The sequence below is a fragment of the Globicephala melas genome, chromosome 2 (genome assembly GCF_963455315.2).
Source record: "Globicephala melas chromosome 2, mGloMel1.2, whole genome shotgun sequence".
Taxonomy (NCBI): domain Eukaryota; kingdom Metazoa; phylum Chordata; class Mammalia; order Artiodactyla; family Delphinidae; genus Globicephala; species Globicephala melas.
Genome location: NC_083315.2, coordinates 68,648,675 through 68,670,627, shown reverse-complemented (window position 1 = coordinate 68,670,627; position 21,953 = coordinate 68,648,675). Strand labels below are relative to the sequence as shown.

At 49.0% G+C, this 21,953-nt stretch overlaps 1 protein-coding gene across 4 annotated transcripts in view; it reads right to left on the bottom strand.

The window, feature by feature from the left end:
- The window catches only part of CILP (cartilage intermediate layer protein), a 32,788-nt gene extending 14,089 nt beyond the window's left edge, over positions 1-18,699 (bottom strand). For 3 of the 4 annotated variants that reach the window (XM_070044893.1, XM_070044895.1, XM_070044896.1), the window contains exon 1: positions 18,565-18,699. The gene's annotated coding sequence lies outside the window, so the exon portion shown is untranslated. Of the gene's footprint in view, positions 1-5,535; positions 5,670-18,564 lie in introns of all 4 variants that reach the window. The other variant, XM_070044894.1, reaches the window with a different exon arrangement.
- Positions 18,700-21,953: the final 3,254 nt, after the last annotated feature.

Below are 21,953 nucleotides of genomic sequence, written 5' to 3'. Positions count from 1 at the left end.
CGAAACCAGATCCAAGCCTGAGGAAGCTCGGCCTTCCCCACCCCTCCCCACACCCCCTGCAGACTCCAGGGGCCCGGATTTCGCTTCCAGATTCTCAGAGGGAGAGGCCGCAGGGCCTGGGGATGGGCCAGGTGGGCAGCTGCCTGGGGCTCCATAGGCCAGAGCAGAGGGATGGGTGAAGAGGCGGCTGGGCACTGAGCAGCCCTGGGAAGGGGGCCAAGGGCAATTCTACACGTGGGCAGCATTTCATAGCTCAGGAGGTGGGATGCTCTTGCCTAAGCTTTGCTTGCTGATCCCCTGCATGGCCCCGGCCCTGGCCCACCTATGCTGGCCTTAGCACATACCCCAAGCTCTCTTAGGGCCACAGATCACCTGGCCTCTCAGCTGGGGGTGCTTGGTCAGAGTTGGGCAACTACTGAGCTTCTGTGGCCCCTGAGGGAGCACTCAGGGAACCTCAGAGGGACAAGGGACAGAGGAGTGGTGGGGCACAGGATGAGAGTAGTTCTTCCTTACCCCTGCCTGCTTCCATTTGGGTACCTGCCTATACCCATTGGACCCGAGAGGAGCTCCTGCATGTGGATTCTCTGAGATCCTGCCAGATGCTCATATGTGCGTGTGTCTGACTTTGGGTATGGGTGCCACCAGCAGTGCCTTACCCATAGGTGGCACAGGCAGCTGCTTGTGTTCCCGGACTTCACCCGCCTCCCCTGCAGCATGAGTTTGCCTGTCGTCACAGGCAGCAGTTCTGTAACTTCAGCGTGTATTAGAATCCCCTGGAGGGCTTGTTAAAACACAGATGCTGGGCCCCTCACCCTGACTCTAGTTCAGTAGGTCTGAGGCGAGGACCGAGACTTTGCCTTTCTAACAAGCTCCCAGGTGATTTTGATGCGGTTGGCTAACAGACCACACAAGGAGAGAGTACCAGGTGGAGGCAGAAGATGGGGAGGGGTGAGCCAGGGAGACAGCAGGAGCTTCCAAGGCCTGCCTCATGTCTCAGGCTCATCTGGCCTGGGCTGGGCTTTCTGCCTCATGCAGGGCCTGGAGATGGAGGCCTGGCCCGTGTGGCCCTCCACACCAGTGTCAGCTCACTCTTTCCACACACCCTCACTGAGCGCCTGTTTGGGGGCAGGCTCCAGGCTGGGCACTGGGAGGCCATAGGGAGGAGATGTATCCATGCATTCAGAGGAAAGAGCCTTGTATGGAAATGATCCCACAGTGTAGCCGTGCACACTCTTATCCAGAGAGCTGTGTGTGTGTGGTTGTGTGTGTGTGTGCCTGTGTATATGCTGTATGTGTGTACGTCTGTGTCTTTCTCTCTATGTGAATGTGTGTGTGTGTGTGTGTGTGTGTGTACAAACAAGGGTTTAGGAGCTCTGTTTCTCTGAGCATCATCCTGGACAGGAGCTGTTGGGGGAGAGGAGGATGGTGGAGGAAGGATGTTGAGCAGGGACAGCCCCTAAGCAGATCTGGGGCACGGAGCTGGTTTGCTTTTCCTCTTGGAGCCTGGTCTCCCTCCTGGCCCCCAGCTTTTGGCCCATAGATCCTGTAGTAGACCCAGTCCCGTCCAATTACTATCAGAGCCAAGCCATGAAGCAGCTTTAGCCTGAACTAAGTGAAGCCCCTGAGAACTCTGCTGGTCCATGGTCAGACAAAAGCTGAGCCACGATAGCCTGATCAAAGAACAGGAGAAAAACAAGAACTTGGGAGTCAAAAGCCTAGTGCTGGCTCTGTTGCTAATTTTGATGTGTGATCTTGGACAAGCAATGACCCAAGTGACCCTGGACCTCAGTGTCCCCACCTGTGTAACAGGAGTTTGGACTGAGTGAGCTCTGAGGCCCCCACCAGCTCTTACAAGATTTGATAAGATGCTGACAACAAACACTGCAGAAAGGAGAGAAAAGAAGAAATGACAGCTCCAAAGAATCTCACCAGAGGTCAGGAAGGAGGCCCGAGAAGCTACCTGACCACAGACTCTAGATAAGAGAGCAAGGTAGACAGGAAAGCAAGGTGGGGAAAGGTAAACCAGAGGACCAGAGGTCAAGGTCAGGGTAATCAGCTGCTTTCCAAGGTCTCTACTCTATGGAATCCCAGAGTATGTGAAAGAGGTCTCCCCAGCCTCCCAAATGCACCTCTCTCTTCTCTTTCTGTAGTGGGAGGAGGGAAGCCTATAAGGTGAGGGCTTGGCAAAGTGGAGCTCCTTAGGCCATGATTCCTGCCTAGGTGTCCTTGCTTGGCCCAGAACTCACACTGAGGCCCCATCTATCCTGCCCCAGTGGCCAGAGGGTATTGTCATGGTTGGCACAGGCTGAGGGACTGTGAGCTAGAATCCCTGGGTTCTGATTACAGCCCAGCAGGTTGTGTCCCTCTAGCTCATGTCCTCCCACCTCCCCCATCAAAGAATCCCTTTCTGTCGCCAAGTGGGGCTAAGCTGTGAACTGCGCAGGGCTAGATTGGTGGGATCTGAGCCCGCTCCCACCCGGTGCTCCCAGAACTCCTTTGAGGGAGAGGCTGCTGCTCTCCTTGGCCAGGACCTTAGGATAGTCAGGGCTTGGGAGGCAGCCACAGATCTGGACTGTCCAGGGCCTGGCCTAGATGGGTCGGCACCAGCCATGAGTGGCCACCTGGGGCTTCTGCAGGCCAGGCTAGTCTGCTGCAGCTCCAAGCCCCGGCTTGGAACACACTGAAACCCATCAATCACTTCCACCCCTATCCAGGGGATTGAGGGGCTTGGAGCCATGTTTAGCCAGGCCAACTGTGACCCAAGCCTAAGGCCAGGGGTCCCCACCCTGCTGAGGGGAAAGGAGCTTGGGAACACTGGGAGGGGTCTGACATGATGCCGGTGGCTCCAGAGGAAGGTGCTGTGTCTCTAACATGCTCTCTGACCACCACTCCCATGCTCCCATCATTGCCCCCCTGCGGCCTGAGGGGGCTTTGCAGGCCTGGGTAGGGACAAGCCACTAAAGATCCCTGGGGACTGGAAGACTTGACTGTAGCTCTGAGTAACCCTCAGGGGCTGCTGACCCAGTGTGTATGGGAACCTAGACACCCAGAGTCTACGGGAGTGGGAGAGCTCGCTCTCTGACCCTGTTGTTCTCCTCCCTATCCTAGATACAGTCTGTCACTGTTCCAACCCAATGCCTTTATAGTTTTATTCCTCAGCTTCCCATCTTGAAATACAGCCCTTCCTCCCCTCCCATGTGAGTGTCCCCCACCTTTCGATGCCCCATCTCAGTCTCCTCCCTCCTGCCCTCTCTGACCACCCAGGCCCACCTTGACTATTCCTTCTCGGGTCTCAGATGATAATGTTCACCATCCTGTAATACACAAGGCACATTCATGGTCACCAGCTCATCTTCAGCCTCACAGTTGATCTGCGAGGCAGGGATGACCACACCCATTTTATAGAGGGAAAACTGAGGCTCAGAGAGGTGAAGTCACTCAGACACAGTAGGTCTTCAACTCAGAGTCGCCCCTGGGAACCGGTGACCTAGTGTAGACCTTGTCCTGGGGTGCCCTCAGCTCAGAGAAGCCACCATGGAAATGACACTCCAGCCATATGCTCCTCAGCGAGAACATACTAGAACACGCTGGCTCTGCCTGCCTGGCACATACACCCTACTTCCCATACATACACTAATTTCAAACATGTCCCCATCTAACGTGATCCAGCTATCTATCGTACTGTGGTGGATTAAATATGGCCACAAATTCTTTGCAGCTCTCCCGTTAAGAGGTGGAGTCTCTTTACTCACCTTTGACCTGGGTTGGCTTTGTCACTTGCTTTGAACAAAGGAATGACAGAAATGACACTCAAGAGACTTTGCCGCCTCCACTCCCCAGGAACACGGTCCTGAGACCACCATAGAAAGAAGTCAATCTATCCTCCTAGAGGATAAGAGACCACATGAAGGAGAACTGAGGCCCCCAGCCAACAGCCAGACATGTGAATGAGGCCATCTTGAATTTTCCACCTCAGCAGTTGCATAAGTGAGCCAGGTAAGACCAGCAGAGGAATGGTCTAGCCACCCATAGAATCGTGAGAAATAATAATCATTGTTGTAAGCCACTGAGTTTTGGGGTGATTTGTTGTACTGTAATAGATAACTGATATACACACTAAGAGTAAAAGATCTTTCAGTTGCAAGAGACAAAAGCACAACTCAGATTGGACTATGCAGGAAAGGAAACTGATGGTTGTCATAACTGAAGTCCTGGGAAAAATTGGATCCAGGGACTCAAACAATATCATCAGGACTGCTCTCTTTCCATTTCTCAACTGCTTCCTCTGAGATGGCTTTTTTCCCAGGGAGGCTGTAGCCTGTGTTTTCCCAAGTTGGCTGCAACGATAGCTCCCACTGCGTGTGTTCTCGTACAAGGTGACTGCCCTACTCTGCCATCAAGAGGTAGAATCTAATTTCCTTCCCCTTGAATGTGAGCGGGGCTATGACTTGCTTGTAACCAGGAATGAGGTGAACTTCTCAGGCTAGGTCAGAAAAAGTCATGCAGCTTCCACTTGGATGCTTGCTCTGGGGAAAGCCAGCTAACTACCAAGAGACCACCAAATCAGAGAGGCCTGGTGTAGGTGTTCTGGTGGGTAGTCCCAGCTGAGCCCAGCCTTCCAGCCCTCACATCACCAGTCATGTGAGTGTAGCTGTCTTGTACCCTCTAGGACAGACCAGCTCATTTACCAGATGGATGCCACTGAGTGGCCTCAATCAAAGTCATAAAAGGCAGAATGGCCCAGTCAAGCCCTACCTGAAATCCTGACCTACAGAATTCAGGGGATATGATAAAATGATTATCATTTAAGCCACTAAAACTTGGGGTAGTTTGTTACACAGCAACAGTAACTGGAACAGATGCCATTCCCATGTATTATCTTCCAGAAGCTCCAGACTCCCTTCTAGCACATCTCAAATCTCCAATGGAAAAAGCATGTCTCTCCCCCCATTGTTCCAGCAGAAGTCCTGGGAAAGGCTCTCATTGGCCTATTCCTGACCCAGTTCCTGTAACCATGTGGGTGGAAAGCTCTGATTAGCCCACTTCCAGAGGTAGGGGTATATCATCCCACTGGAATCACATGGACTGATTTTTCTCAAAGGAAAATTGTGGTGCTGTCACCAGAAGTAGGAAGAACGGATGCTAGGAAGTAAAAAGTGACACGTACGCACCTAAAACACAACCACAAACACAAGCACCCCTTTCCTAGTAGGAGTCAACCCGAAATGTCTAACTACTCACCTTGATACCAGTAGTTGAATCCTGATATCAAGAGACCACTTTAACAGCTGTCAACCTCAGCATTTGCACTCCCTTTGTTCTGCTGCAAACCTACCCATGTATGACTTCCCCTCACCCTGTAACCACATCAACACATCCCAGAAGAGTTGAGCAAAGCTGAGCAACTATAATAACAACTCCAGCTTGGAAAATGGAAGAAAAACAAAGAAACCTTCAGAACTATGTAAGCCACATGGGTTGCTGCACGCACCGCCGCCTGACAGTCAGCACCTGGTCTTGTAAGGGTGTGCTTACCCCGCACAGGTTGTAGGTGGGAGCAGATTCCCTGAGAATGGGCCATGGTCTGGCAGATCCCCCAAGACATGTCAGGTAGAGCCCTCCACCTTGCGTAGTGTGCTCACCGTGGTCATCACAGAATGCTCTTCAAGCTTAAAAAAAAAAAGGTCACCTCACTGTCCCTGTGGTGACTCACCATGGTCACAGCCTTGAGTTTACATCTTAGTGTCCCCACGGTGCCCTGCTGTTTCTCAGGGACACCCACACTCATGATTTTGTACAGGATTACTGGGTGCACACTTACCAGGGAGTCATCGCAAGAGTGTTCACACTCCCCTCCTGGACTAGTCACACTCAGTGGGATGTGTTTGCCCTGGTGGTTCATCAGGCTCGCCCCGAAGCATCTACCAGACTCTGCTGCTTGCTTCCCATGACCCGGGGCCTCTTTTCATGACTCCCCTGAGAGGCCCCAGGTGGCTCTGGCTGTAGTATGGCTTCAGCTCTGACCACGATGCTGGCAGCCCAGAAGAGCCTGCAGTCGTGATGGGGGTGGCCTCAGTCAGGGGTGAGGTGAGGCGGATGCCAGGTAGTTGTCCTCTCTGGCTGTGCAACCCTGGGACCCGTGGACGTTTAATGGGCTAGAGCTGTGGAAAGTTGAGCGTAAGGATCTCTTTCCAAGCAGGATCTTTCACCCACACAAAGCCTGGGCCATAAAGATTTGGGACTCCAGATGGCCCGGATGAGCAGGCAGGGAAGGGGAAATGGAGGTTAGAAGGGCCTTGGTGAGCAGGCTTAGCCAGACAGGGTGGGACAGAGGAAGAGAAACAGACATGGGCCTGCACAGACCATTCTTAGTGGGTTGGCTTTTTGTTCCCAGAAGCAAAGCAGTGTTCAGGGTGGCCGAATTGGGGTGTTTTTCCCCCCAGGAAAACAAGAGCTTTGAGGACAGAATGTTGGCCAGTGACAGGGAAGGCAAAGAAAGGGAAGAAGAAGTTTGAATCCCACTTCCCATTTTTAAAAATTGGAGCACGATTGTCATTCTGTAGAAGTCACCCTTTTGAGTGGAAAGTTCTATGATTTTTGACAAATGCAAACAATTTTATAACCACCATCACCATCAAGATACAAAATATTTCCATCACCTCAGAAGCTCCCTTTGTAGTCAGCCCTCTCCCCGATCCCTAGCTGCTGACCACCACTGATCTGTTCTCTTTCCCTGTCATTTTGCCTTTTCAAGAATGTCCTGCAAGTGGAATCCTTTAGGTATGAGTGTTGGTTTTTTAAAAATATTTATTTATTTGGCTGCATCAGGTCTTGGTTGTGGCATGCAGGATCTTCATTGCGGTGCACCGGCTTCTCTCTAGTTGTGGTGCATGGGCTCTGTTGCAGTGCACAGGCTTAGTTGCCCCGCGGCATGTGGGATCTTAGTTCCCCGATCAGGGATCGAACCCGCATCCCCTGCATTGGAAGGCGGATTCTTAACCCTTGGACCACCAGGGAAGTCCCTGGTAAGAGCCTTTTAAGTCTGCCTTCTTTCACTTAGTATAATCATCCATGCTGTTGCACGTGTCAATAGTTCATTCCTTTTTACTACTGAGTAATATTCTATTGTATGGATGTGCCACAGTTTCTTTTTCCGTTCACCAGTTGAAGGACATTTGGGTTGTCTCCAGTTTCTAGCAACTACCTTTTCACTATGGATATTTATGTACAGGTTTTTGTGTAAACAGGTTTTTCATTTCTTTTGGGTAAATATCTAGGAGTGCGATTGTTAGGTTATATGTGAAGTGTATGTTTAACTTTATAAGAAACTTTCAAACTGTTTCCCAGAGTGATTTTTCCATTTACTTTCCAACCAGCAACATGAGAGTTCCAGCTGCTCAGCATTTTTATTAATACTTGATACTGTTAAAGTTTCATGTTTGACCGTTTTTAAGCCTTTCCCATGGTTGTGTAGTGTCTTGTTTTAATTTGCATTTCCCTGGTAACCAATGATGTTGAGCAGCTTTTCATACATTTTTAAAAAAATAAATTTATTTATTTTATTTTTGGCTGTGTTGGGTCTTCGTTGCTGCGTGTGGGCTTTTCTCTGGTTGCAGTGAGCAGGGGCTACTCTTCATTGTGGTGCGTGGCTTCTCATTGTGGTAGGTTCTCTAGAGCCCGGGCTCTAGGTGCGCGGGCTTCAGTAGTTGTGGCACGCGGGCTCAGTAGTTGTGGCTCATGGGCTCTAGAGCACAGGCTCAGTAGTTGTCGCACACGGGCTTAGTTGCTCCATGGCATGTGGGATCTTCCCAGACCAAGGCTCAAAACCGTGTCCCCTGCAATGGCAGGAGGATTCTTAACCACTGTGCCACCAGGGAAGCCCCCAGCTTTTCATACTCTTATTTGCCATTTCTATGTCTTCTTTGATGAAGTGCCTGTTCAAATATTTTGCCCATTTGTAATTAGGTTATTTGTTTTCTCATTACTGAAATCTGAGTGTACTTTATATATTCTAGATACAAGTCCTTTATCAGATATGGGTTTTTTTTGTTTTTTACTTTTTGGCCACAAGGCATGTGGAATCTTAGTTCCCCAACCAGGGATCAAACCTAGGCCCCGTGCAGTGGAAGCACAGAATCTTAACCACTGGGGGCTTCCCTGGTGGCACAGTGGTTGGGAGTCTGCCTGCCGATGCAGGGGACGCGGGTTCGTGCTCCGGTCCGGGAGGATCCCGCGTGCCGCGGAGCGGCTGGGCCCGTGAGCCATGGCCGCTGGGCCTGCACGTCCGGAGCCTGTGCTCTGCAACGCGAGAGGCCACGGCAGTGAGAGCCCCGCGTACCGCAAAAAAAAATAAATTAATTAAAAAAAAAAAAAAGAATCTTAACCACTGGACCACCAGGGAAGTCCCTATCAGATATGTTTTGAAAATACTTTTTCCCAGTCTGTAGCTTGTTTTTCCATTTTCTTAACAGTGTCTTTTGAAGAGCAGAAGCTCTTAATTTTGATGAAATCCAATCTATCAATTTTTTATTTTATAAATTTGTGCTTTTGGTGTTGGCTCTAAGAAATTTTTACCTAACCCACAGTCACAAAGGTTTTCTCTAGGAGTTTTAGGTTTTACCTTTAGGTCTATGATTCATTTTTAACTAGTTTTTGCACATGGTGTAAAGTCTGTGAATCAAGGTTCCTTTTTTGCATGTGGATGTCCAACTGTTTCTGCACTATTTGTTGAAAGGAACGTTTCTCCACTGACCACCCCCCCCTTTTTCTTTAACACTGTGGCTCTTCAAAGCATTGATGCCAGCACCCTAGAGCCTTCTCCATGCACAAAAGTCAGTAGCACAGCAGGAACAAATGCCTCTCTTGCCTGATCCCAAAACAGGACTGCTTATGCCCAAATAAGACACAGACTTTTCAGTGGAACAGCTCTTTTAGCTTTTACTTACAGCCCTACTGCTCTCCCTAGGACTCAGACACAGGTCTACTGAGAACTGCCCCAGGAGACTGCTAAGACTGTCAAGCACGTTGCTGGATCCAGAACTGCCCCTACTCTCCGATGACTCTCAGATCTCCCTAGAGGCCCCTTGAACAGAGAGGTTCTGAATCCTCTACACCCAACTAATCAGCTCCCATCAAACAGCGGGAGAATGCCCTGAATAGGCAGCAGCTACCTTTACCTTTCTGGCTGCTTTTATCTGTCATTTTCATTTGAGCCTGCTCATAACCAGTGAAAGAGAAAGCACACTGTGCAAGGTGTACCAGACTTCTGCCAAGGCCTGGCTCTTGGGGACGCTTAGGAACTTGAGTCAGGCTTGAACCCAGGCCAGGCCTCCTAATTTCCTGCCCTCTGATCTTTCCATTTCCTCACAGTGGCCTCATACAGGATGGAGGAGAGAGTTGGCTGCTCTCTGGCACGCCAGGGAGATGAGGGGGCTCCTTAGCTGGTTATGCACTTTAGGGAACGAGAATGGTGACTCACTCAGGCCATTCTGAAAAAAAATGGAGGCTTGTTGTAAAGACAGCTGAAGTCAAGAGCTGGGCTGAGGCAGGCCCCTCTCTCAGCCCCTCAGGCTGCCTGGTGTTTCTCCTGTGGGGTATGTGCTTCTCTCTATATGGTAGCTCTGCCTGCCTCTTGCTCCTCATGGGTCCACCTCCTGCACTTGCTTAGTTCAGATTCTACCAGGAGCCATTCTGATTGGCTCAGCTAGTTGCCATCTCCATCCCTATTGGGTGGAACGATTCCCAAGAAGCCCACTTCACCAGTCACCTGCCAGTGGGTGGATGGACTGGGTTTAGGTCAGATGCTCAGCCTAAGCCAATCAGTGGCCCCTGTCAGTCAAATACCAGAGTAACAGTGCTTCCCTAAGTAGGGAGCAGTGGGTCTGCAGTTACAGCTAGATGGGGATCTGGGGTGTGGTGGCAGCATTAGGGTTACATGCACAATATGGGAGTTTATCCTCCTACCCAAAACAGGCAGACACATGCCCTGAGCCCTATAGCCCACACCACTCCCCACCTCTGAGCTGCCCCAGCCCCATCATTTTCCACTTAGCCCCACCCTGAGTTGAAGAGCTCTTTGCTTCACCTGGAAATGCTGTCTTCTTTCAATTGACTGTGAGCTCCTGAAGGGCAAGGCCCGTGCCTTATCTCTGTGTCCCCAGCACCTGGCTCAGTGTCATAAATTCATAGATCCCGAGAGGGTAAGGGACTTACCCAAGGCCATTCATGCTGGGAGGGGCAGAGCCACGGTGGCGCAGGTCTGCTGCTCCACATCTAGGCCTCCAGTAGGCTCCCCGGCATCTCACTGAGCTGTGAAGCTAGGGGACTACAGTCCGAGTTCTGGGTCTGGTGAGGCTTCTGGCTCTGCCCTGAGACACTGAGACATCCTCCCTTGAGGATGCAGGCCCAGCCATGACTCCTGACACCTGGGCAGCTCTGAGTCAGTTCTAGGGGTGAACGGCCTGCCCTGCTTGAGGGAGCCTCCAGGGGATGCTCAGAGCAGACCCACAGGCAGCCTGACCCCAGGTTCCCGAATGTTCCACTTCCCCCTATGGGCCTCATGATCCTCAAGGCCTGGAGTGGGAGAGGGACGCGGACGGGCAGGCTGACACAGCTGCTCCAGCTTTATGAGGGATCTGAGCAGCTTCAGCTCTCCGCTTGGGGTCACCACCCTGGGACCTTCCTGTGGCCCAGGCAAGGCCCGCTCACCCTGAAGACGGAGGCAGCCTGGGATTCAGGGTGTGGGTGGTCGAGCTGATCCCGCCCCACCCCGTGGCCTCCACTGCAGGGAGCCTGCCTCCTTTTTCTGAACTTTCTGGCCCTGGTGCGAACCTTGCTGGCACCCGTGGGCTTTTAATATTTTCCGTTCCTGGCTGTTATATAATATTTCACCTCAAAAATGCATCCTCCCCGTCACCAAAGGGCACGCTGTTCCAGAGAGGACCCGGCTGGGTGAGTGGACGTGACCCACCGCGTCCTGGGGCTTGGAGGAGGCCCAGTCCAGCGCTTTGGAGGAGGAGGTGGCAGAAATGTCTCCACATTTGTGGGGAGACAGGGCCAGCTCTTGAGTCAGCCCGAGGCCCAGGCTCCTGGGCCAGCCTGAGACCTCGTGGTCCCACTCGAAGCCCCCCTGGAAGCCCAGATCCACGGTCAGCAGGGGGGCCACCCGCCCCTCCCGTTTGGGACTCCAGTCCCATCCCTCCCACTTGCCCTCTGACCCCGGTCAAGTGGCTTCACTTCTCGGAGCCCAGTGTCCCTGCCTGTACGGTGGGGATGACGACAGTACCTGTCTTTCAGTGTCCTTGTGAGGCTCAAATGCCGCCCGTTTGGACCATCCGGGAGCTTTAAGGCCCACTCTGAGGCGCCCCTCCTCGGCGGTGCTGATTCAACCGGTGTGGGTGCGGCTGGGACATCGGTGGTTTTTAAAAGCGCTCAGGTGGGCTTCCCTCGTGGCGCAGTGGTTGAGAGTCCGCCCGCCGATGCAGGGGACACGGGTTCGTGCCCCGGTCCGGGAGGGTCCGGGAGGATCCCACATGCCGCGGAGTGGCTGGGCCCGTGAGCCATGGCCGCTAAGCCTGCGCGTCCGGAGCCTGCGCTCCGCAACGGGAGAGGCCACAGCAGTGAGAGGCCCGCGTACCGCGGGAAAAAAAAAAAAGCGCTCAGGTGATTCTCACTCGCAGCTGAGAACCGCTGCTCTGAGGGGAAAGCTCCTCCCAAGGGGACTCTTGCCAGGCGCCGGCTGCTGCTTTGATGAGCGAGGGCGCCACACGCCCATTTTCCTGAAAATATGACCCCAGGGACGCCTGAGAGCCACTGACGGGGTGGAGGGAGAGCACTCTGAAAAGGCAGGTGAGGGGTCCTGCAGGTGCGCCATGACTTTCCGAGCCGGCCCTGCCCACAGACAGACGCCTCTGAGCCACGGGCCCGTCCCGGCCACAGGCCGCGGCCCGGCAAACCTGCCCCGGTGTCCCCGCTGCTGGGCGGCCAGGTCCTCCCTAGGGGGACCCAGCCTCCCCTCCCCAGACACAGGCCCCGAGCCCGGAGAGTGAGGCTAGGGGTGGAGGGCACCCTGCTCCCGTCACCTGTCACTGCGGAGAAGGGCCGCGGCCACGGGAGAATGAAGCGAGCAGAGAGCCAGGTGCCTGCTGGGAGAGGCGGGAAGACCCTTGGGGGCCTTGGCGGGGAGAGCCACCTGCTTTCCTCATCCTGAGGAGAGGAGATCTGCAGAAGGTCCCACAGCCCAGAGGAGGAAAACAGCTGGAGAGCCGGGCACCTGGGGAGGGGGTGGCGGAGTGGAGAACAGCTCGCTTCTCCCGGGGACGCCTTCACCCCCAGAGCCGGCCTTGGACACAGGCAGGAGGACAGCTTCTCTCCGGGGCAGCGCAGCCCCTGCCTGGGGGCTTCAGCCAGAGTCCAGTTTCCCCAGCGGAGACCGGAGCCCTCGGCCTCCCCGGACCCCAGGTTCTCAAAGGGGCAGCGACCAGGCGGGGGGTTAGAGAGCTAGAGCCCCCGTGGGCGACTTCGGCCATGGGAAGAAGAGGCTGGACACCCTGTTCTGGGGTTGACTCACAGCCGGGGTCCCAGGCTCCTGGCCAGAGGGAGGGAAGGAGAAGGAGGGAAGGAGAAGGAGGGAGGTACAGGAGCGTGGTGCGAGGGCCCAGCACAAAAGTCAGGAAGGAGGAGGGGACAGCTTAGTTACCAGACTGGGGCCACCAGAGGGGCCTCAGGGAGTGCTCTCCTGCCCAGGTTTGTTTTCCAGCTGAAGGCACATTAAGTGTGGGCACAGGGAGGCTCTAGGATGCTTGGGCTGGGCTGTGGCCTCTAGCGAAGCATCAACAGCCTCAGCAAGGCCATGGGGAACAGGGCACTACCGAGCTGGAAAAAACTTTAATCCCAAACAAGCCTGCCCCCAGCCCCTGGCATCTACGGTGGAAAATGCAGAGGCTTCGAAGCCAGAAAAACTGGTTTAAGCCCTGTCTCCACCACAAATTACCGGTATTCATTCATTCATCCCACAAATATTTTTAGTTTCTACTGTGTACCAGGCCCTGAAATAGGTGCTGGGGGTACACAAAAGAATGACGCACAGTTCTTAACTTTGAGGAACTTACCCCATAGATAGGGAGATGAACCCGTAAACATAGCCCCATAAAACTAGATCACTGCATGGGTCGTGTGGACCACCTGTCTTGGGATCCCTCTGGGGCATCCTCCCAAGAGTGAGTCTCGGGGAAGTCTTCCTGGAGGAGGTGGTGTCAGAGCTGAGTATAAAAATGAATGGCCATTGGACTAAAAGGAAGAGGAAGGGCACTCTGGGCAGAGAAGATAGCATTAGTAAAACCCGTACGGTGTGCTGGGGACAATGAAGAGTCAGGAGATGCTGGAAGATGCAGCATGCGGCAGTGTCTCTATCAAGGTTCTTAGTTGAGGGAATTCCCCTGGCGCTCCAGTGGTTAGGACTCCGCACTCCCACTACCAAGGGCCCAGGTTCAATCCCTGGTCGGGGAACTAAAAATCCCGCAAGCTGTGTGGTGTGGGGAAAAAAAAATTTTTTTTTAGTTGAGAGCAACAGAAACTCTCAACTAAGAATCTGACAGAAAAGAAATCCACTAAAGGGATGTTGGATCCCACACTCCTGAAAGCCTCAATTCAGAAACTCTCATCTAAGAATCTGACAGAAAAGAAATCCACTAAAGGGATGTTGGATCCCACACTCCTGAAAGCCTCAATTCAGAAACTCAAAGCTAAGCTCCTCAAACCCACCCAGAGACAAAGCAAAGTTAGCTATGGAGGGACCCCAAAGATCATTTTATCCAGAGTTCTTAATCTTGGGTCCATGGATGACTTTGGGGGAGCAAAAAGGCATAACATTTTGAATGTGTGTATGTGTACTTTTCTGGGGACAAGGTCCATAACTTTCATCAGATTCTTAAAGTAATCCATGCTATAGGTCAGGTTCTCCCAGAAGCAAATTCTGAGATGAAGATTCAGTAAAGATGATTTAGTAAAGAAGTGTTCCCAGGAGAAACCAGTTAGGGAGAAGGGGAAGCACAGGATAATAGGAGAAGAGAAAGAAGCCAGGAAAGAGTGCAATTTTGTGTGAAAACCCATCCTGGCTGGCAATGAAGTAAGGAATACTCAGGCCAGAAAGAAACAAAAGCTAGAATTGAGAGGGCAGTGGATTCTAAGCAATGAAATCAGCTTCTACCCTGAAGACACTGTTTGAACTTAGTGACCCTGAGCCTCAGTGTTTCAGCCTCATGGAAATGGGACATTTAGAAGAAGTCCATGCTTAAAACAATCACTAGCTGGGGGGCCTGAGACTACTTCGATGACAAGAGACTAATGGTGACTCTCCCCTTGGGGCTAGGCCTGGGACTGCTTTCCCTAAAGTAGGTACCTGAATAAGGTCAGGGGCTGTTAGGCAAAAGGAAGGGGGAATAGCCATTGAGTAGCCAAGCAGCAGGGCCTGCTTCACTGAGGGAAGAATTCAAGTGTATGAACTTGACCCAGAGGAAACATCTTAGTGCTTAGGGCAAGCAGGGCGAGTGGGAGGATGAAGAATTTGAACTCACTTCTGAGTCTGCATTCAGATTCAGCACCTAATTTGGCCCACTGGACTCGTCTGAGTCCTACCAAGGGAAATAGTGTAAAGAAAAAAATGTAGGATTTCAAGGAGCAAACAAATCTGCTTTGGGAACTCATAAAGCAAAGAGAAGCATTTTCCCCTCCACAGGGCTCTTTGCCTCAACCAAAGCAGGAAAACGTAGGGCCACGGACATGCCCTACTGAATCAGGCTATTTGTGAGTCAATAGGAGCAATGGCCTGTGGACTCTCAGAAATACGTGGGTGGACCAGACAGTCTCCTCGCCTACCTCAGCAGGTAGATGCAAAGAATGGGTGAAATTTGGTGCTTATTGTTTCATTTTTAGTCATGTAGGTCCATTTGTATCCTAAGGCTATTGAGGCCTGGGGAGCCCAGGTTCTAACAAGAATGAAAAATATCTCTTGGACTTGGTAATTAGTAGATTCTTGGTAGTTTTAGAAAGAGAGGTTTCAGTGGGGTGATGAGGGATGAAGCCAGCTTACAAAGAGTGAGGAAGTGGACACATAGTCAATTACTCTTTGGAGAAACTTGGATGTGGAGAGGAGCAAAATGGTTACATGGTGGCTGGAAAGGGGAGGAGAGGATCCTTTTTAGAATGGAAGAGACTTGAGCAAGTTGTTAGGCTAAGGAGAAAGAGCGAAGAGAATGAGGTCTTATAGATATAGGGGCGAGTAAAGCTGATGGAGCAAGATCCCAGAATTAGTAGGGAGACTGGGATCCAGGAACTGGGAGAATTCGTAGAGATGGGCATCTTTCTCCAGCAGGGCTCAGCAAGCTAGCCAGTCTCAGGAGCACAGAAGGTGGGCTCCAGGCATGATACAAGGATGGGCTGAGCCCAAGAGGATAGGGATGCAAGGGAATCAGGGATACTGAGGAGGGAGGGATTCAAATGACCCTCCAGAGGTTCAGGCTGGGAAAGAAAGAAGAGTGATGAGAGGGGCTAAAAAGACTGGACCAGAGGTCTCCAGGAAGTTAAAGTCCAGGAGGAGATATAAGGGGATTAAGGTTGTCCACAAGTAGGAAGGTCAAAGGCTGTGTAAGGCAGTAGGATTTGACATTTAAGATTTCTGAGGAAGAGCATCTTACCCAAGTTATTTAACTTCTCCATGTCTCTCAGCCTCCCAATTTATAAAATGGGACTAAAATTCTCACTCATAAAAGTACTAAAAGCATTTTTTCTTTCTGGCAAAGCATATAATTGTGGTATCTGGGACATCCAGGCACTCAGTGTTTGTGCAAGGATGAATGAACATCTGTCACTTCCCCTCTATGGACCCCACTTTCCTAATTCTCACTGATTGTTTGCTTGATCTATCAGTTACTGAGAGAGGTGTGTTAACATCTCCCACTGCATTGTGAATTTGTTTTTATTTTGCTTTCCTTGATTTTTCTTTTTGCTTTATTTTGAAGTTATGTTATTAAGTGCATATAAATGTAAGATTATTCCATCTTACTGATGAATTGGACTTTTTAATCATTATGAAGTGACCCTTTTGTCTCTCATAATGCTTTTTTTTGTCAAAGTCTATTTTGACTAAAATTAATATAGATATGTCAATCTTCCTTTGCTTAGTATTTGGCAGATTTTTTTCATCCTTTTTACTCTCAATCTTTCTGTATTATGTTTTAGATACGCCTCTATGAACAGCTGATAGGTGGATTCATTTGCTTTGTCTAGTTTGGCAATCTTTTTCTACTAACTGAAGCATTTAGTCCATGTACATTTATTGAAATACTGATACATACACACACATACATTTATATATATGTTTATGTGTGTACGTATATGTACTTTACCTCATTAATTTGTATTTTTCCTGCCTTTTCTCGATTTCTTTTTCTATTCTTTCTTGTTTTCTTGATTAGTTTTTCTTATTCCATTTTTCTCCTTTACTAGTTTGCAAATTATACCTTTTTTTTTTTTTTTTTTTTTTTTGCTACTCTTAGGGGTTATACTGGAAACTTTAATATGCTTATTTTGCCTGTCTGAAGTTAACCAGTATCTTCTATTTTTTCTTAAATAAAGCAAGGACGTTAGAACTAATTCTAATCACCCCCCTTTTAGCTTATATATTACTTTCATGTATTTGATCTTTTTTTAAGCTTACAAGACATTGTTAGTATTGTTTATACAATCTTTGTTTTTACTCATATAGATAACCACTTTCTTTGCTCTGCAATCCTTCTTGTCTTTAATTCCTTCCATTTGGAATCACTTTCTTTCTGCCTGCTGGTGGCAAATATGTTTTTGTTCATCTCATCATGTCATTATTTTTTCTTATTCTTAAAATATCTTTTCACTAGTTTTAGAATTCTTGGTTGACAGTCATTTTTTCTCAGCACATTGAAAATATAATTCTACTATCTTCCAGCTATTAAGAAATCAGCTGTTTTAGTCTAATTGTCACTACTTCGAAAATAATCTGACCTTAAGACTTTCTCTGTCTTTGGTAATCTGCTTCACTATGATATGACTACTTGTGGATTTCTTTTTATTTATTCTTTTGAGGATTTCAAGATTCTTGATTGCATGAATTGATGGATTTCTGGATGAGTCTCAGCCACTAACTATTCAAATATTACTTCTGTCCCATCATCTCTCTCCTCTCCTTCTGAAACCTCTGATTATATGTATTTTGGACCATCTCACTCTATCCTCCATGTCTTTTAACTATTCTTTCATATATTCCATCTTTTTATTTTTCTGTGCTGCCTTTTAGAGAATTTCTTCAGGTCTTTATTCCACTTATAATTTTATTGTGTCTGATATATTCAATTGTATCTAATCTTCTATTAAATACAACCATTAAATTTGTAGATTTAGTTACAATATCTTAAATTTCTAGAGGGACATTCTATTTCTTGTTCAAATATACTTGGTCCTTCTTCAGAGTATCTTGTTCCCTGTTCAAGTTTTTAAGTTTCTCTTCTACTCTTTCAGCATTTTAAACATAGTTATTTTATACTATTTGATAATTCCAATACCTTAAGTCAGCGTAGACTTGTTTCCATCATCTGTTGTTCCCTTGCGTGTTTCGTGATCTTCAATTAGGAGCTACTATTTCTTTGGAGATTTCTCTGTGGGAATTCTTGAGGCCTGGGGTGAAGGTGGGTTTTTCCAAGAGGGTTTGCGTTTGATTTGCCAGATGCTTATGGTGTTAACCAGACTGGGCCCAATTTAAGTTAAATGCTGGACTGAAATTTTTCAGACCACCTAAGTAGTGTGAATTTGGGCTTCAAATGACATAGGTATGGCTTATATTGTGAATTTGCAGGGGCTATTTTATTTTCTCCTGAGAAAAGGGAAATTAAGATGGGCATTTTTCTTTTCAGTCTGTTGGGATGTGGTGGTGCTTCTATCTGGTTCATTCATTCACTGAAGTCCCAATCTTATGTGAGGAAGGTCTTATCAGACTTCCAACCTTAGACGAGGCTTGAGTTTCTTGCAGTAGTGTGCTGGAACTGGTTCCTACCAGCTCAGAAGAACCAATATTTAGGAATTTCGCAGTTCCTGGTACCATTGAGAGCTTGAAATTGGCTATGGTGAGATTATTTACACTGTGGAAATCAGCAAACACTAAAAACAGGGTACTTTGTTTTGTTGGAGAGCCAGTTACTAATATAACACTGGTTTCTCTCATATCACCCCAGCCCATACGACCAAGTTCAAGTTTACTGAGTTAAAAAATAAAAATGATAAAGTTTCAGTTGTGCAAGATGAAAAAGTTCTAGGAATCTGCTGTACAACATTGTGCTTATAGTTAACAATACTGTACTGTACAGTTAAAAATTTGTTGAGGGTAGATCTCACTATATATATATATATATATATATATATATATATATATGGAGAGAGAGAGAGAGAGAGAGGGAGAGAGAGAAAGGGTGGGTGGGGGAGGGAGGGAGGGAGAGAGAGATCTCCACAATATAAACAAACAAATAAAATAGCTCAACTTACCTCTTTGGATTCTTGAGTTTTTTGGCCTGGGTATTCCTCACTTTCTTGCCAGCTCATCAGTGCATTAAAAAAAGTTGGGTTTTTTTTCTTTTATCCAGAATTGTTTGCAGAATGAAGCTTATTTACAGTACCTCGTCCACCTTTTTACGAGAAAATGAAGCGTTCTCAGTTTCTTCACCAGAAATTGAGATCGTTGTGCTAAATCAGTAGTTCTTAACACCTTGGAGACACAGGCTTTTAAAATTTTTGATAAAAATTAGAGCCTAGAGACCCTTTCCCCAGGAAAATACACACACAGAGGAAATGTGTGTTTGCTCCCCTGAAACCATGCATGGGCCCAAGATTAAGAATGCCCAATGACATGAATGCTCTCTGAGGGTCTTGCCAGAGCTAACTTTTGATGGCCCCGCCATGTTCTCAGCCTTGAGCAGAGTTTCTGCGAGTCTCCTCTTGGCTAAGTACGGGGAGTACAGACTTCTGGACTGGGGCTTCCAGGATCTCCAGGGCCTCTTGGGGAAGGAAAAACTGAGAGCTGTCGACAAAACTTACACCGAGCTAAAGCACAGGCAATATTCCTTCAACCAGACCTCTCCACATTGACTCATTCAATGAGTACTTATTGGACCCTGTTCTAATCTACTGCTATGTAACAAATCATCCCCAAACTTAGTGACATAATAATAACAACAATCATTTACTTTTTCATCTCTCACCGTTCTAGGAGTAACTGGGCTCAGCTAGAGTTGCAAGGTCTCTCATGTGGTTGCAGTCAGATGGCAGCTGAGGCTGGAATCACCTCAAAGCCTCCCTCAGCACATGTCTGCCAGTTGATACTGGCTGTTGGCTAAGTTCTCAGTGGGGCTTTTAACTGAAACACCTACATGTGCCCTCTCTGTGTGGCCTAGGCATACTCACAGCATGGCAGCTTATTCTGAAACGGAGCATTCAAAAAGAAATCAGGCCAGGAGGAAACCATATTACCTTTTATAGCCTAGCCTTAGATGTCATACTGCATTGCTTCTGCCACATTCTGTTAACTAGATGCAAGTCATTAGACCAGCCCATATTTAAAGGGAGGTCAATTAGACTCTATCCCTTGCTGGGAAGGGTGTCAAAAAATTTGCAGACATGTTTTAAAACCACCACACACTCCTTCTGTGTGCCAAGCAGTGGACAAGGCACTTGTGATAGAGTGGTGAGTTATACAAACCCTCCCTTATGATCTAAACACTAATAAAATAATATTACAAATATGTACATAACTGTAAACTTTGACAGTGCTATGGAAGATGAGTAGAAGGAGCCATGAGAAATTGTATTACACATTAGTAAGACCTGGACCAGGGACCCAAGGATGAATTCCCTGAAGAAGAGACATCTGGGTTGAGATCTGAAGCATTAGTGGATGCGAACTTCATGAAGTGATTTGGAGAAGAGCCTTCCAGGCAGAGGAAACCATAGGCCATGGCCCTACGACAGGAGGCAAGGTGACCGAGAGGCAGCCAGAGTGTCTGGAGGCAGATAGCAGGGGAGGAAGGTGTGAGACAAGGCTGCAGAGGTGGGCTGGGGCCAGACCCCTGGACTTTGTAGGCAGGTAAGAATACTTGTCTTTGGCCTAAAGCTGCAGGAAACTGTTGAAGGGTCACTCACTGGAGCGTGATATCAACAGATTTGTAATCTAACAGTCACGTTGGCTCCCGCGTGGATGGCCCCTGCCAGATGCTGAGTCAGGTCTGGAAGGGTTGGGAAATTCTTTTTTTTTTTTTTAATTAATTTATTCATTTTAATTTTTTTTTTTTTGGTTGCGTTGGGTCTTTGTTGCTGCGCATGGGCTTTTCTCTAGTTGCAGCGAGCAGGGGCTACTCCTCATTGCAGTGCGTGGGCTTCTCATTGGGTGGCTTCTCTTGTTGTGGAGCATGGGCTCTAGGCATGCAGGCTTCCGTAGTTGTGGCACTCAGGCTCAGTAGTTGTGGCTCGCAGTCTCTAGAGCGCAGGCTCAGTAGTTGTGGTGCACAGGCTTAGTTGCTCCACAGCATGTGGGATCTTTACGGACCAGGGCTCAAACCCATGTCCCCTGCATTGGCAGGCGGATTCTTAACCACTGTGCCACCAGGGAAGCCCAGGTTGGGAAATTCTTGTGTGCAGTACTTCCCCTCTCCATGACACACTCCCACACACATGATCAAGCTAACAGCAGCCTCAGTCCTAAATCTCTAGCTTAGGCTTCTGCGCCCTATACTTGACTTCCTTGGTCCCTCTTCCAGGCACAGGAAGTTCTGCCATCTTGCATTACTCAATTAGTCACTCCTTTAGTCTGTCAGCCTGTTGGTACAGTGGGTTGAATAATGGCTCCCAAAAGATATGTCCACCTGCTAATCCCCAGAACCTAAGAATGTCACTTATTTGGGGGGGAAAAAAAAGATCCTTATGAATATAGTTAAGTTAAAGATCTCAAGATGAGGAGATCTTCCTTTTTTTTTCAATTTGTGGTTGTGCTGGGTCTTAGTTGCGGCAGGCAGGCTCCTTAGTTGCGGCATACATGTGGGATCTAGTTCCCTGACCAGGGATCGAACCCGGGTCCCCTGCATTGGGAGCACGGAGTCTTAACCACTGTGCCACCAGGGAAGTCCCCTGGGGAGATCATCCTTGATTTTCTGGGTGGATGCTAAATCCTATGACAAACGTCCTTAGAAGAGTGAGGCAGAGGGAGATTTGAAGTGGACAAGAGAGGAGAAAGTAAGTGACCACAGAGACAGAGATTGGAGTGATGAGGCCTCAGGTCAGGGAATGCCAACAGCTGCCAGAAGCCGAAAGAGTCACAAAATGCATCGTCCCCTGGAGCCTCCAGAAGGAGTACGGCCCTGCCGATGCCTTGATTTCAGCCCAGTGATCTGATTTTGAACTTCTGGCCTCCAGAACTGAGATAACAATCTTCTGGTTGTTTTAAGCCACCGGTTTGTGGTAATTTGTCACAGCAGCGATAGGAAATTAATATGGTTGGGTCCTGCTGTAGCTGTTCCTTCCTGATGAGCTTTACTGGCTCCTTCAGGGAATCTCCAAGTGTTGGAATGCCCAAAGTCTCAGTTTTCAGCCTTCTTCTTTGTCTATTCTCTCTTCCTATGTGATCTCATCCATTCACGTGGCTTTAAAAGACCATTTATTGGACTTGCCTGGCGGTCCAGCGGTTAAGACGTCCAATGCAGGGGGTGTGGGTTCGATCCCTGGTCGGGGAGCTAAGATCCCACATGCCTCATGGCCAAAAAACCAAAATATAGGGCTTCCCTGGTGGCGCAGTGGTTGAGAGTCCGCCTGCCGATGCAGGGGACACGGGTTCGTGCCCCGGTCCAGGAAGATCCCACGTGCCGCAGAGCGGCTGGGCCCGTGAGCCA